This window comes from Pteronotus mesoamericanus, unplaced genomic scaffold, assembly GCF_021234165.1.
Source record: "Pteronotus mesoamericanus isolate MK-2021 breed Mesoamerican mustached bat unplaced genomic scaffold, CSHL_Meso_final contig_2, whole genome shotgun sequence".
NCBI lineage: Eukaryota > Metazoa > Chordata > Mammalia > Chiroptera > Mormoopidae > Pteronotus > Pteronotus mesoamericanus.
In genome coordinates, this window is record NW_026555084.1 from 26,442,348 (window position 1) to 26,454,385 (window position 12,038).

Sequence of the window (12,038 nt, forward strand, 5' to 3'; positions counted from 1 at the left end):
CTCCAGTTTCATCTCCTATAACTCTCCTTTACTCATTCCTCTCCAAAAAGAAATCAAAATATTACTGCCAAAATACTGACATGTAACATAAGTTTAAAGTGGACAACAAGTTGACTTGATACATTTATATATTGCAATATGATTATCACTTTAGCTTTAGTTAACATTGCTATCATATCACATAATTACGTGTGTGTGTGTGTGTGTGTGGTAAGAACACACTCACTATTCCTTGAGAATTTCAGAGACATTTCTGCCTCAAGACCTTTGCCCTTGCTGCTGCCCCTCCTGCCTGGAACGCTCCTCCCCCAGATGGCCGCATGGCTGGCTCCCTCAGTTCCCTCAAGTCTTTGCTTAAATGTCACCTTCTCAGGGAGGTCTTCTCTAACGTTTGAAACTCCTCCCCACTTCACACTCCCTATCCTTCTTCCCTGCCTTTTCTCCACAGCATTTATGCCATCGACCGCATCGTTTCTTTTGTTGATTGTTTCTTTCCCTCCCAGACTGCAGCCTCCAAGAGGGCAGGGGATTTTTGTCCTGTTCACTGCTTTATCTTAATTACTCAAATTGGTGCATGGTCCAAAGTATGACTTCGGTACTTAATTGAATCAATAAATGCATGAGTGGCATGCATTGTACACTGCTTTGCAAAGGCCAGTGTGAAACACCATGGTGAAGGGAGCAGGTAAGCACAGCTGCTTTGGGAGGCAGCCTGCAGGCTGGGAGGGGCAGCGGCACAGCAAACCGAACTTCAACCCTGCTGGGCGTGTATTGTCATCTAAATTTGGTCCACAGCTAGGTGCTCAGGTGGCTTCCCCCTCCCCACTTCCGCAGGTGAAAAGGAGGGGAGTAGAGGGAGGGCCCTATTTAAGTACCGGCGACAGGGCACTAACTCCTTGGGGTGAGAAACCTAATTTAGGGATTCACAGGTGGGCTACAGAGGCCCCTCCTCTTTTTGCTTGTTTGCAGTTTAAAAACACGTGTGTAGTGTTAATCACTGTTTACATTAATGAATCCCAACTGGTTCAATGGTGAACGTTCGCTCGATCGAAGTAGCTAACGGCTTCCATGTACAAAGCAGGTCCAGACTTCTGGGGTCATGATGAAGAACCCTAGGGCAGCCGGATGTGCAGTGGTTGGTCGCAGGACAGAACAGGTTTGCTGGGGGCTTTTACCTAAAGGCAGCATTGGAGGGGTGACGCGAAGGTGCGCGGGAGGCTTGCATTGGTTGGGGAGGGGAAAGTGATAACAATAATTGTGCCTCCCTCCTTGGGTTAATAATAAGGATGCCAATAGACGCTCAATAAGTGCCCCTTGAGACACACAGGCTGGGATGCGCGCTAGAGGAGCAGCTCTGCCTGGGCACCTCTGCTCTGCGGACTCTGCGTCCGGCGTCCAGCGTCATGGCGAGGTGCCTCAGGGCAGAGGGCCGGACGCCAGGGCCTCGGGGCAGCCGGGGACAGACCGACCGACGTCCAGGAGGCAGAGCGAGGAGAGCCCCCACGCGCGGCGGTTGGGGATGGGGTCAAGGCCGGGGCGGCGCGGGAGGGGTGGCCGGACGCGCAGGGACGGGATGGGATGTGACGAGCGGCGCGCTGTGCATTGTGGGAATCCCGGGGCCGCGGCGACTGGTTCCAGTTCACTCGGCAAAGGAGCCGGGCGGAGGGGGCGAGCGCGGGGCGTGCGGGCGGGAAGCGAGGAGGGGGGCGGGCGGGCCAGCGAGGAGCGCGAAGAGAAAAGGCGCGAGCGGCCCAGAGGGCACAGGCCGAACACCTTGCTGCTGCCGCCGCCGCCGAGCCGCCCGTAAGTGCCGCGCGGGCCCCCTCTCCACGCGTCCCGTCCCGGCCGCGAGGGTCCGGCCGCCGCGCTTTTCCGGCCGCGGGTGCCTGGGAGCGGCCCGGCCTGGTGCGCCCCGGGCGCGGGGGTCTGGCGCGGGCCACGGGCTTGGCGCGGCCCACGCCGGGGCCTCGCACTCGCGGCTCCTTCCCAGGCCATGCCGGGGCCGCGTGGGATTCCCTTTGGTTTTGTTCAGAAAGCAAACCCGGAAGCCAACTTCTCACAACCGCAACCTCCTGCCTGCGCCCGGGAGCTTTTGTGGGAAGGAGACAGTTGGGACCCCTTTCGCGGGGACCCATCCCTAGGTGGTCGGGCAGACGGCTCGGCCTGAGGCGGGAGGAGGCCCGGCGGCGCTGGCTGGCGGGCCTGGGCCTGGGCACCTGGGAGCGGCTCTGCACGGAGTTGGACTTGGTGAGGCCCCACCCGCCAGTGAGTTGCCAGCCCCGGCACAATAACTCAGGCCCGAGACCCCAGTGGCCGCTGTGCAGGCGCCTGGCTGTGTCTGCTGGGAGGGCAGGGTTGCGAGGTGGGGAGGGTTGGTTGGGGAACACTCTCCGGACTGGAGCCAGGCCAGGCGGGGAAGGGGTTATCCAGAGACTGGTGGGAGAGGGGCCACGGGAAGCCCCGCTGCTCTCGCTGTGCTCCTGATGGGCCTTTTGTTTGCTTTTCGGTTGGGAGTTTTTTAAAGGTAACTCCGAAGGCTGCAGGCTCCCGGGGTGGAGGAGGCCAGGAGAAAAAGAGACTCGCTGGGGGTGGGGTGGGGTGGGGTGGTGAGCTGTGGCGTGGTGAGGTGAGTGCGCAGGATGCTGCTGAAAGGCTCATCTGACAACAGGTGTGTGGATGGCGTGCCCCACCTCCAGTCCTGCAGGGACCACAGGTCACTCAAGGATCTTGTTAGTAGATTGCTTGGAAGGTTCTTTTAGATAAGATGTTAGGGAAAATATTCAGTGAGAGGCTTCTGTAAACAGCTGAGAAGAACCTTAAATTAGATAATTACAATGACCATGAAGTCCTTGTGAGATTTTAATGGTTTCATAAACAGCCTATAAGAATTGACAATTAGAGGGGCACTCCTGCTAGCTTCTCCTTTCTTCCACCTTTGTGGTTTGAGGTTTCACCGCTATGGGGTGGGAGTAGTGCTTTGTTCCAAGGCTCCCTGCTCCAGGGCCCAGGGGGAATTTTGAACAGCTTTAGATTTGATTGGGAGGTTCCCATTGTAAATTTGGGGGAATCCAGCTGCCCTTGGGGTACTCTCTGCTGTCAGAGGAGCTATTAGCTCTGAAGGGGACACCTCATGCCTGCAACTGGAATTAACACCCCCTGTACACCACTCACCAAACTTGGGTGGTGGCATCACGAGCTTGCACAAGAGGCTGTCTGATATAGATATGTTTGTAAACCTGTTTTTTCCTTTAAAAACAAAAACCCTCAAGGCTTTACATCTTTTCCAAAAAAAGTTTTAGGAGGAGAGTGGGGAATCTCTCCAGTCTGTCATTTTGTTTTAATCTGTCCCTACTGTAATTGTGATAAAGGTATTAAGGAGGAGGGAAAGAGTTTAAGTGAAAATTGTTTGAGGCAGGGCCTTGAGGGTGGGGAAGGGATAGCTCACATTTTGTTAAACTTTGAGAATTGTCTAGATCATCACTAGCACAACCCCAAGTCACTGGCTCGGTCTGTACTAAGTAGGCCAGGAATGGTGCATCTCTGGTCCTGGAGATGCAGAACTCAGGGAGAGCTCTCCTTCCTTCCCCAGAGATAGACTTGGCATACATCTATTCTGAGACCTGCCTCTAATACTTGTAGACCTACTGCTGCCCTAAGTCATTCATGGGAGGTTTATTTAAATAACAAACACACTGAAAACCCTAAGCTGACAAAACCCAGGAGTCCGTGGTGTTCATCACAGTGGTGGCAGCAGCCTCTAGCTCTCCTTGGAGTGTGCTTTAGGATTTGTGTTGGGTTGTGTTAGGATTTGGGCTGGGAGGAGGCAGGGGTAAGTGGGGTGTATACTGGTCCTGTGGGTTCTCCCCGCTTTCTGTAGCTTTAGAAGTATGTTAGGCCCCACCTCAGTTCTTAAGAGTGAGTCTGAGTGGGCCAGCTCTTCAGATCAGAGTTGTATAGATTGCTTGTTTGGATCAAGCCTGCCAGATCAGTGTCTTTCAATAAGTATTTATTGAGGATTAATTCTGGGTCAGGCACTGGGGACAAGTACCATGATAAAGAAATGCCCAGTCCTTTTCCTCAGGGAGCTGACATGCTGAAAAGATAGGCAAGCGCCCACTGTAAGGCCAGTGCAGAAGACCACAGTTGCTCCCACAGTGGGCCCCAGGATGGTAACCTTACCAGGAGCATGCGCTTACCAGGCACGGAAAGGCCAGGCAGTAGTTGGCTGGGCAAAGGAGGGCAGGTCGGGGTAAGTGTTTGAGGCCTGGGAACCACATGTGCAGAGGCTTCTTCGAACAATGAGAAAAGAGGTCATGTGGGGGAGCTGCCAGAGGCTCAGGATGGCTGGATCCAGGAGGAGAGTCAGGTGAGGCTAGAGGGCCGAGAGGCCAAATCAGAGAGGATCCCGGTTAGAAACCCTGAAGGATTTAGGCTTCATCCTAACAGCAGTAAGAAGCTATGGAAGGCTCTGAGCAGGAGAGAGACATGGTCAGTTCTTCATTCTTATTGAGAACTCTTCCTCTATCTAGCAAATAGTGAATGGCTTCTAGATGTCAAACCCAACCAGGGTCCTGTCCTACTGAAAGTCACATTTTAACTTGGCCATTGATGGTCTTCCACTGGAGTGGTTATCTTAGTTTTCACAGCCTTTAAAAGGGGCAGGAGGCGTGAAGGAAAGTTTCCTGGTGAGGTTAGCCAGCAGTGCCATACTGTTGAAATATAGGGTGAGGCAGAAGTAGGTTTGCAGTTGTGAGTATGCAAAACAATTTATTTTTGTATCATTATTTATTATTGTGTTATTTTTCCATACAAACAACTATAGACCAACTTTTGCCCCACCCTGTCCCACCCTGTATGGTGGTTCCTTTAGTGCAGCTGGGGAAGCAGACCACAGGGGGCGTTGGCAGAGGTGAAATCTTAATCCCAGACTAGCTTCCTGCAAACTGTTTCCTGCTTGTGGTGAATGACACTTGTTTCTGGGTTTTGTTTTTTCCCGCCACTAAAAATCTAATACGTGAGGGAGATACATCTGCTGGAACAAAATGTGTGGTTTAGGATTTATTTACTGTCTCAATTTCTGCTTCACTCCCTGTTTTCAGTCCCTTGGTTCCCCCAGGGTAGACTGTAAGTTCTTTAATCATCCAGCTCACTTTATGATGTAGTGTTTTATGAATGGAGAGAGATGTTTTTTTCTGATTGGCTAGAGTACCAGAGCACTTCTCTGTTCTGAACCAATCAGAGCATAGCTTGAGAACCCCAGCTCTGTGAGTGATAGTTGTGTAGTTTATCCACATGCCTCTGGGGACATGACAGCAGAGACACCGTTAATCATTTGGTTTGATGGGAGTAAAAGGAAGTGAATGCTGTAAATAGGATTAATGTCCTTCGCTTCAGAATTAAGTGTCTCAGGTTCGCCTTCGTGATTGGAGTTGATGGGAAGGTGACAAATGCCCGTGGACATTTGGGCATTTATCCAGCTGCAGGGAAAGGGTGGGGGAAATTCTCCCTCAGCCACAGTGACTTGAGCACTGACAGTTCCAATGCCTTCATCCTCGGGAGCTGGAGATAGGGTTGTCTGACTAGCAGCTCCCAGCGGTTCTGATCGATATTTGTTCTGGATCAATATGCAGGCATTTATTGCTTAGGTAATAAACGACTTTGCAATTGACTACTCCAGTGGTTTTGTGAGTGCCCTGTTTATTTAAGAGTTTTCTTCTGCTGCACCTTAATTAACAGAGGCCAGTCTCTTATAGGTGTGAGGAAGGTAAGTATTTTCCTCTGGTCTGTGTTACTGAGCCTGTCTAGTGGCAAGAAGGGAGGTCACTGGAGCCATAGAATTGTCAGGGAGCCGGAAGGCCTCTGCGTGGCTCCCACCTCAGGTATCAGAGCAGTTGCGGTGGTCATTCGTGGGACTCCCCAGAGTAGCTCCACAGGCTCCCTGCGTGTTGAGAGTCTGGGCTGCCACAGTGATGACCCAGGTGTGTGTACCTGACTGGCCCCAGAGAAGATCTCCAGGTGGCGTCCCACTTCCACATCTCTGAGTCCTGAGGCCTTTGGAAATGCTCCCCTCATCCTGGTCGGGGGAAGCCCGTCCACAGTAAATGCCAGCTCATCAGTCACCGTCCAGCCAGCGTTCGAGAGCCTCCCAGGGAGCAGACAGAGATGCAGGGGTGAGCAGAGCTGACTGGTCCATCCCATCGAGGCAGACAAGGAAGATGGGACTCAAGCCAAAAAAATAAGTAACGTTATACACGTGGGGTATTTCAACAACAACAACAAAGGCAAGGAAATGGGCAGTGATGCCGCAGGGTAACCGTGTCAAGGGTGGGGTAGTTGGCTTTAGAATGTTTCTATGAATTGGATCTAGGGGGCAATGAGGTTGGAAGGAAGGCCTGGAATCTGCATTTGCAGAGCACTTTACGAAAGACTGAGAAAAGCAGTTGAACATGTTAAAGAATGGTGGTAGGCCGAGGGGACGTCACAGGGGATTTTTAGCTGGGCCCAGGGGCCGCAGCAGGAATGTCCACTGAGGACACTGCGAGCAGTTCAGCCTGGTGGATTGCTGGTGCAGGACAGGGAGCCCTGGTTGCTGGGTAAAGGGGGAGAGGGACTGGCGGTCCTCAGGGCCTGTGTGCAGGGCTGGAGCTGAGCCTGGGCTGCCCCACACTAGATTGTGACAAGTGGCCACAAGGCAGGAATGCAGAGGAGAGAGCTCCTTGTTAGGTCTGCATCCCCAGAGAATGTTGTGGGACCACTATGTAGGATTGTTCCAGGCAGGAGGCTGGAGAGTGTTCCAGATTGAGCAAGTGGTACGTGCCCAAGACTGGAGGTGGGAACAAAGGTGGTTTGCAATGCAGTGAGGAGCCTGGTGGGGTGCCCTGGTGGGGAGGAGTGGGGTAGGAAAGTAGGTAGGAGGGCCCTTTGCCCTCCTCACCTCTATGGCCCCTCCTAGTAGTAGAGGGCTTGTGGTTTTCATGTCCATCTTATTCATGGGATCCTCACCGCCAGGCTTCTATGTTATGAGGACAGAAAATGGTGTCCAGGTCACATCTCATTTGCTGAGGGGCCTGTGGTCAGAGACTTGCATCTTACTCAAGCCTGACTCATCTCTTTGTATATCCCGTCTCCAACAGTGTGTCTCTGGGTAAGCTTCAGGTTTCTGCAAACAAGGTTCCTGTTTGTTGTGGCTGATTTATAGTTGGAGAAGTTGCAAAGATGAAGACCACAGAGATCCCTTCAGGATCAACCACAGAATCTTCATTTCCTGACCTGATAACAGTCAAAAAGGCAGCCAAGCTAATGTATATGAACATTGTGTGATGAACAGATGCCAAGGTTGCCTGAATGCCTGTCACTGTCTTTGAAGCATGTGGGGCCCTCTGCAGGGGCGGGGGCTTCTGGTTTATTGAAGCTCTTCTGGACCATGAGTCCAGGAAGGAAGGACACAGCTTTGTCTGCTTGACAAGAGAGTATTGCTGTTTCTCTTGTGAGCAATGTCTGTGCCCTGAAGAGAAGCTGAGTGGATCAGAAGCTACCTTTTCTATGAAGTAGAACTGTCCATCTCAGAAGAGGCTGGGTGCAGGGCGGGCGTGGGTCAGACAGGGCCCAGCATGCTTTGGCTGATCTTCCACACCCTGGCTTCAGGGTCAGCTTTCAAGCTGGCTTGTCATGTGACAGGGGCCAGCTGTTTCCTCTTTTCTTCTGAGCAAATAGGTAGGGGATATTTCTTAACTTCTCTTGCAATCAGGTGTGGCCACATGACCAAGTTCTGGTTGATGGATCATGGTCAGAAGTAGTATGCCTCATTTCTGGATCTGTGCCTCGAAAACCTCCATGTGTTTGCTTCCATGGTAACCCCGGGGCATTGTGCATGGAAGGATGGGAGTCTGGGTCCTGCAGTCATCCTGTGGAGAAGTGCTGGCCAGTCATGGAAGCCCATTTTGGACTTCATGAGTGAGACATAAGCTGTAGGTGCTTATTTGTTACAGCAGCTTGTGCTACCCTCATGAATACAAACATCCAATACCAGCTCTTCATGAAGGCAGCCTTTTTCATCTTGTGCACATTGTCATAATTTTTATTAACCTTACTGAGCACTCCCTGAGTGGGTGAGTGCCAGGCCCTTATGTGAATGCTTTTATTCAATTTTCTTACATTCTTATATGCATGCTTTTATTCAACTCTTTGAGGTCTATTCTCTCATCCACTTGACTGATGAGAAAATGGGCTCAGAGGGGCTATATCACATGTCCAAGGACACACAGGCTGTAAGTGGCAGAGCCATGACTTGGATCAGGTCAGTCTGACTTTGGAATTCAAGTTGTTAACACAGTGCTCCACAGCCAGTCTGTCCCACCTTGGTGCCTGGTCGACTGCCCTGATCTCCATGGCCGTCTGAAGAGCCGGGCGGAGCTGCACATTCATGGGTTTATCTGGGGACTGCAGGCTACAAGGTGATTGCCCCAATAATGTTTTTAAAATTGCCACACATTACTGGGTGTCACGAGGCTGCGTGGCTTATAATTCTTGTAGCTGTGGCTACAGCTTGGGGATCTACAGTTGGAACTGCAGAAAGAACATGGGAGTGCAAGCAACAGAATCTCTGCAGGGTGGTCCCCTTGGAGAAGGGATGAAGGCTTAGGGCTCCATCAGAGAGGAGCCACACTCAGAATGAGACAGGAAGATGTCTTCATTCAGCAGGGTGGCACTTGAAGGCCCATGATGCTTCAGATCTTCACCGGGACCAGGGAACCAGAGGCGAGTCAACAGTGGTGCCTGGCATCTATTCACTTGCGGTTCAGTCCAGTTGGGGAGGAAGGCACACAGATGTGTGCCAAGATATGTGCTGTGGGAACATGGAGCCGAAGCAATTCCAGTCCCTGGTCAGGGTCGAGAAGAGGGCTTGTGACACAGTTCAGGTTGGCAGGAGGACCAAGGGTGTTGCAGGCAGGAGAAACAGCATGTATAAAGGTATTCTGGCCCTGGCTGGTGTGGCTCAGTGGATTGAGTGCCGGCCTACAAACACAAAGGCCGCCAGTTCAATTCCCTGTCAGGGCACATGCCTCGGTTGTGGGCTGGGTCCCCAAATGGGGACAAACAAGAGGCAACCAATTGATGTTTCTCTCACACATCAATGTTTCTCTCCCTCTTTTTCTCCTTCCCCCTCTCTCTGAAAATGAAATCTTAAAAAAAAAAAAAAAGATTCTGGGCACAGCATCCCAGGTCAGGGGCGGCCGGGGGCATCTGATCCCAGGCAGGGAGGCAGGAAGCAGTGCTGCTTAGGTAGTCAATGGACGCTGTTTGTGGCTGGCCCAGGGTGACGGGGAACTAGCAAAGTAGGCAGAGATTCTCCAGTGTCCATGGAAAGAGACTGGTGCTGGGAAGGAGGTAAGAATTAGAGCAGACTGAAGGCCTAAATGATATGAAGAGAAGGGAAGAGGCTTGAGAAGTTACAGAGGTGGGTTCAACGGAGCTTGGCTAATGTTTGGGTGCTGTGCACATGGACAGAGAAGTAGGGGCCAGGCCGACTCTTGCTTGGTAGCTTAAAGCATGATGTTGCCATTGAGGGGGCTGAGAAATCCAGAGGAGTCCCAGGCGCCCATGGGACTTCCAAGTCGCCCCTTGCCTCAGGCAATCAGAACAGAGCTCTGGGGCTCAGCAGCCAGATGTGCACTGGGCTGGAGACCTGGGGGGGCACCAGCATGTGGATGACTCTTGGCTGAGTCAGAGGGGAGCACCAGGAGCATCGCTTTTAAGGACTAAGCGCGTTTAGGACCCATCGGGTTGCTGAGCACTAATGGCTCCTCTCTGGGGCAGGACGTCCGATTTCTGCAGGCGCAGCCCCAAACATACCCAGACAGGGCCACCGGGAGACAGAGCGAAGCCTGGGCCCCGGTAAGAATGGGCTGAGCTGCATTACTCATCACTGACCACGGGCCTCTCCTGCTGAAACGGGGGGAACGTTCAGATCTGAAAAGCTTAGTCCAAGGCACAGGGTCGATCTGTGACATGGTCTGGTAAACACATTTGTAGTAAAGCAAAAGACTGTTAGGAAACCCAGTGACAGCTTTCCCTGCAAACACATGTGCGCACATGTATTCACATGACATTTCCTGCTCAGAGTGAGCACAGGCATCTGTTTGCAGGGAATGTTTTAAAGGGAAGCCAACTAATTGTTATAGAAAGACTCACCCTTCTGGGACTCCTAAGCACTCTGATCAATTAAGACTTGGTGCCCCTCGACAGGGCGCAGTACAGGGTTCTTCTCCCAGGGGCGACTTCGGTGCCTTCCAGCATCTTCAAAAGCCAGGGCTTGAGCCCTCTCATTCTGCTGGGCCTGTCAGCACGGCTGCCCACAACGCCAGGCATGCTGCGCTCTGCAGCTTTGGCCACCTCTGCCTGGCAGCCAGTTTGAGATGATCTTGGGGTGGGTCACACTGATGTTAGATATGGATGATGGTATGTCCCCAGTGTAGGGCTGGGTGTCAGAGGAAGAAGGACTTCTCAGTGGCCTCCACAGTCACAGAGGCATGGACTGTTGGAGCTGGAGGAGTCTATACACCACGGAGCCTCACCTTAATTTACCAGTAAACGGGATGCCTGACCATTTGGTTCAGCGGTCAGAGAATAATTGTCCTCGCGGGAAGTCTTACCTGGTGCCCAAGAATGGGCAGAGGCCTCTTCACAGCCCTCTCCCAGCTCCCTGCATGGGCCTTCCGCCATCACCACTGGAAGGACCACAGGGTTCCTTCTCACCCGCTCTGCGAGAACAGGGGCCCCACAGCCGGTGCGCTGCCCTCTCCATTCCCCAGTCTGGCTCCTGAAGCGAATGCCTGGTGACTTGAATGCTCTCAGCAAACACTTGAGACCTTACTGTGTGGTGCTGCACTAGGAGCACAGCCGGCGCAGGACTTGGGAGCTTGCAGTCTGATGGGAGAGATGAGGGAATGTGCCTGAAGCCTGTTGTGTGAAGCACATGGGAGCCCAGAGGATGGAGCGCCTGGATCCGATCGCTCGGGGGCGGGTTGGCAGAGGGCAGAAAGCAAGCGTGAGGGGTGGAGGAGGTCCTAGTCAAAGCACAGCCACCACAGAGCAGGGCATTTGGGGGACCACGTGTGACCACAGGGAGCACGAAGTAATGCTGGATGGGTGTGCCAGGCCTAGATTTCTAGGGCTCTGCATGGCAGGCCATGGGTCCCGGTTTCATCTCGAGAGTCAGGGCAGCCGGGGAACACTGGAAGGCCATAGCCTGTTCAGATTTGTGTGTACAAGGGTAACCCTGCAGCAGAGGGCAGGTGGGGTAGAGGAGGCGGGGCCGGGGACGGAGACCTTTTCAGGAGACATTTGTGATCATTTAGTTTAAATAGCGATGGCTGGGTCGGTCACCGTGGGGGTGGAGAGGAAAGGACCCCTCAGAGGTGTTGAGCGGGAGCGTCCTCTGAACCGAGTGGCATTTTGGGTGGGGATTGGGAGGACGAGGAGCAGGGAGGGGAAAATGCTTCTCTAAGGGCAGGCTTGTCCAGCAGACTGGCCGTGTCCCCAGGGCCTCTCATTCTCATTCCAACCTGGTTACTCACTGAGCTGCTCCTGCCTCTTGCAGATGAAGGATCGCAAGGTAGAGATGCTGCTTTCGTCAAAGAACTTAGGTATCTGGCTGTAAAGCTTCATGCTAAGGTCAGGTGACATAGTTTCCTTTTCTTTTCTGTAGACTTCAGCAAATTTATCAGCCCTGGTCTTAGTGTATGAAAATGCAATTATTAAGCGTATAGAATGTAGCCAAGAAATACCATTTTCTTTTACATCATGTGGCATAAGACACTGAAGAACAGCCACCGTCAGAATGACCTTTAAATGGAAGTGGCTGATAAAATTGATGTCATGGTACAAAGTGTGAAAAGCTAAGCCGTCCTGTCTTTAGGGGCCATAGCACTTCAGTGGGATCTGCAGCTGGTGGGGTCTCGGGGGCCTTGGCGGGCTCACCATGACGTCTGCGGCAGCACCTGCTTCTTCCGGGGAGAGGGCAGGTGGCGCCGCCCTGG

The 12,038-nt window shown here is 52.7% G+C and overlaps 1 protein-coding gene across 5 annotated transcripts in view; it reads left to right on the plus strand.

The window, feature by feature from the left end:
• Nucleotides 1–1,714: 1,714 nt before the first annotated feature.
• LOC129066670 (core histone macro-H2A.1) overlaps nt 1,715–12,038 on the plus strand; it is a 74,888-nt gene continuing 64,564 nt past the window's right edge. For all 5 annotated transcript variants that reach the window (XM_054568426.1, XM_054568428.1, XM_054568427.1 and 2 more), the window contains exon 1: nt 1,715–1,803. The gene's annotated coding sequence lies outside the window, so the exon portion shown is untranslated. The remainder of the gene's footprint in view (nt 1,804–12,038) is intronic.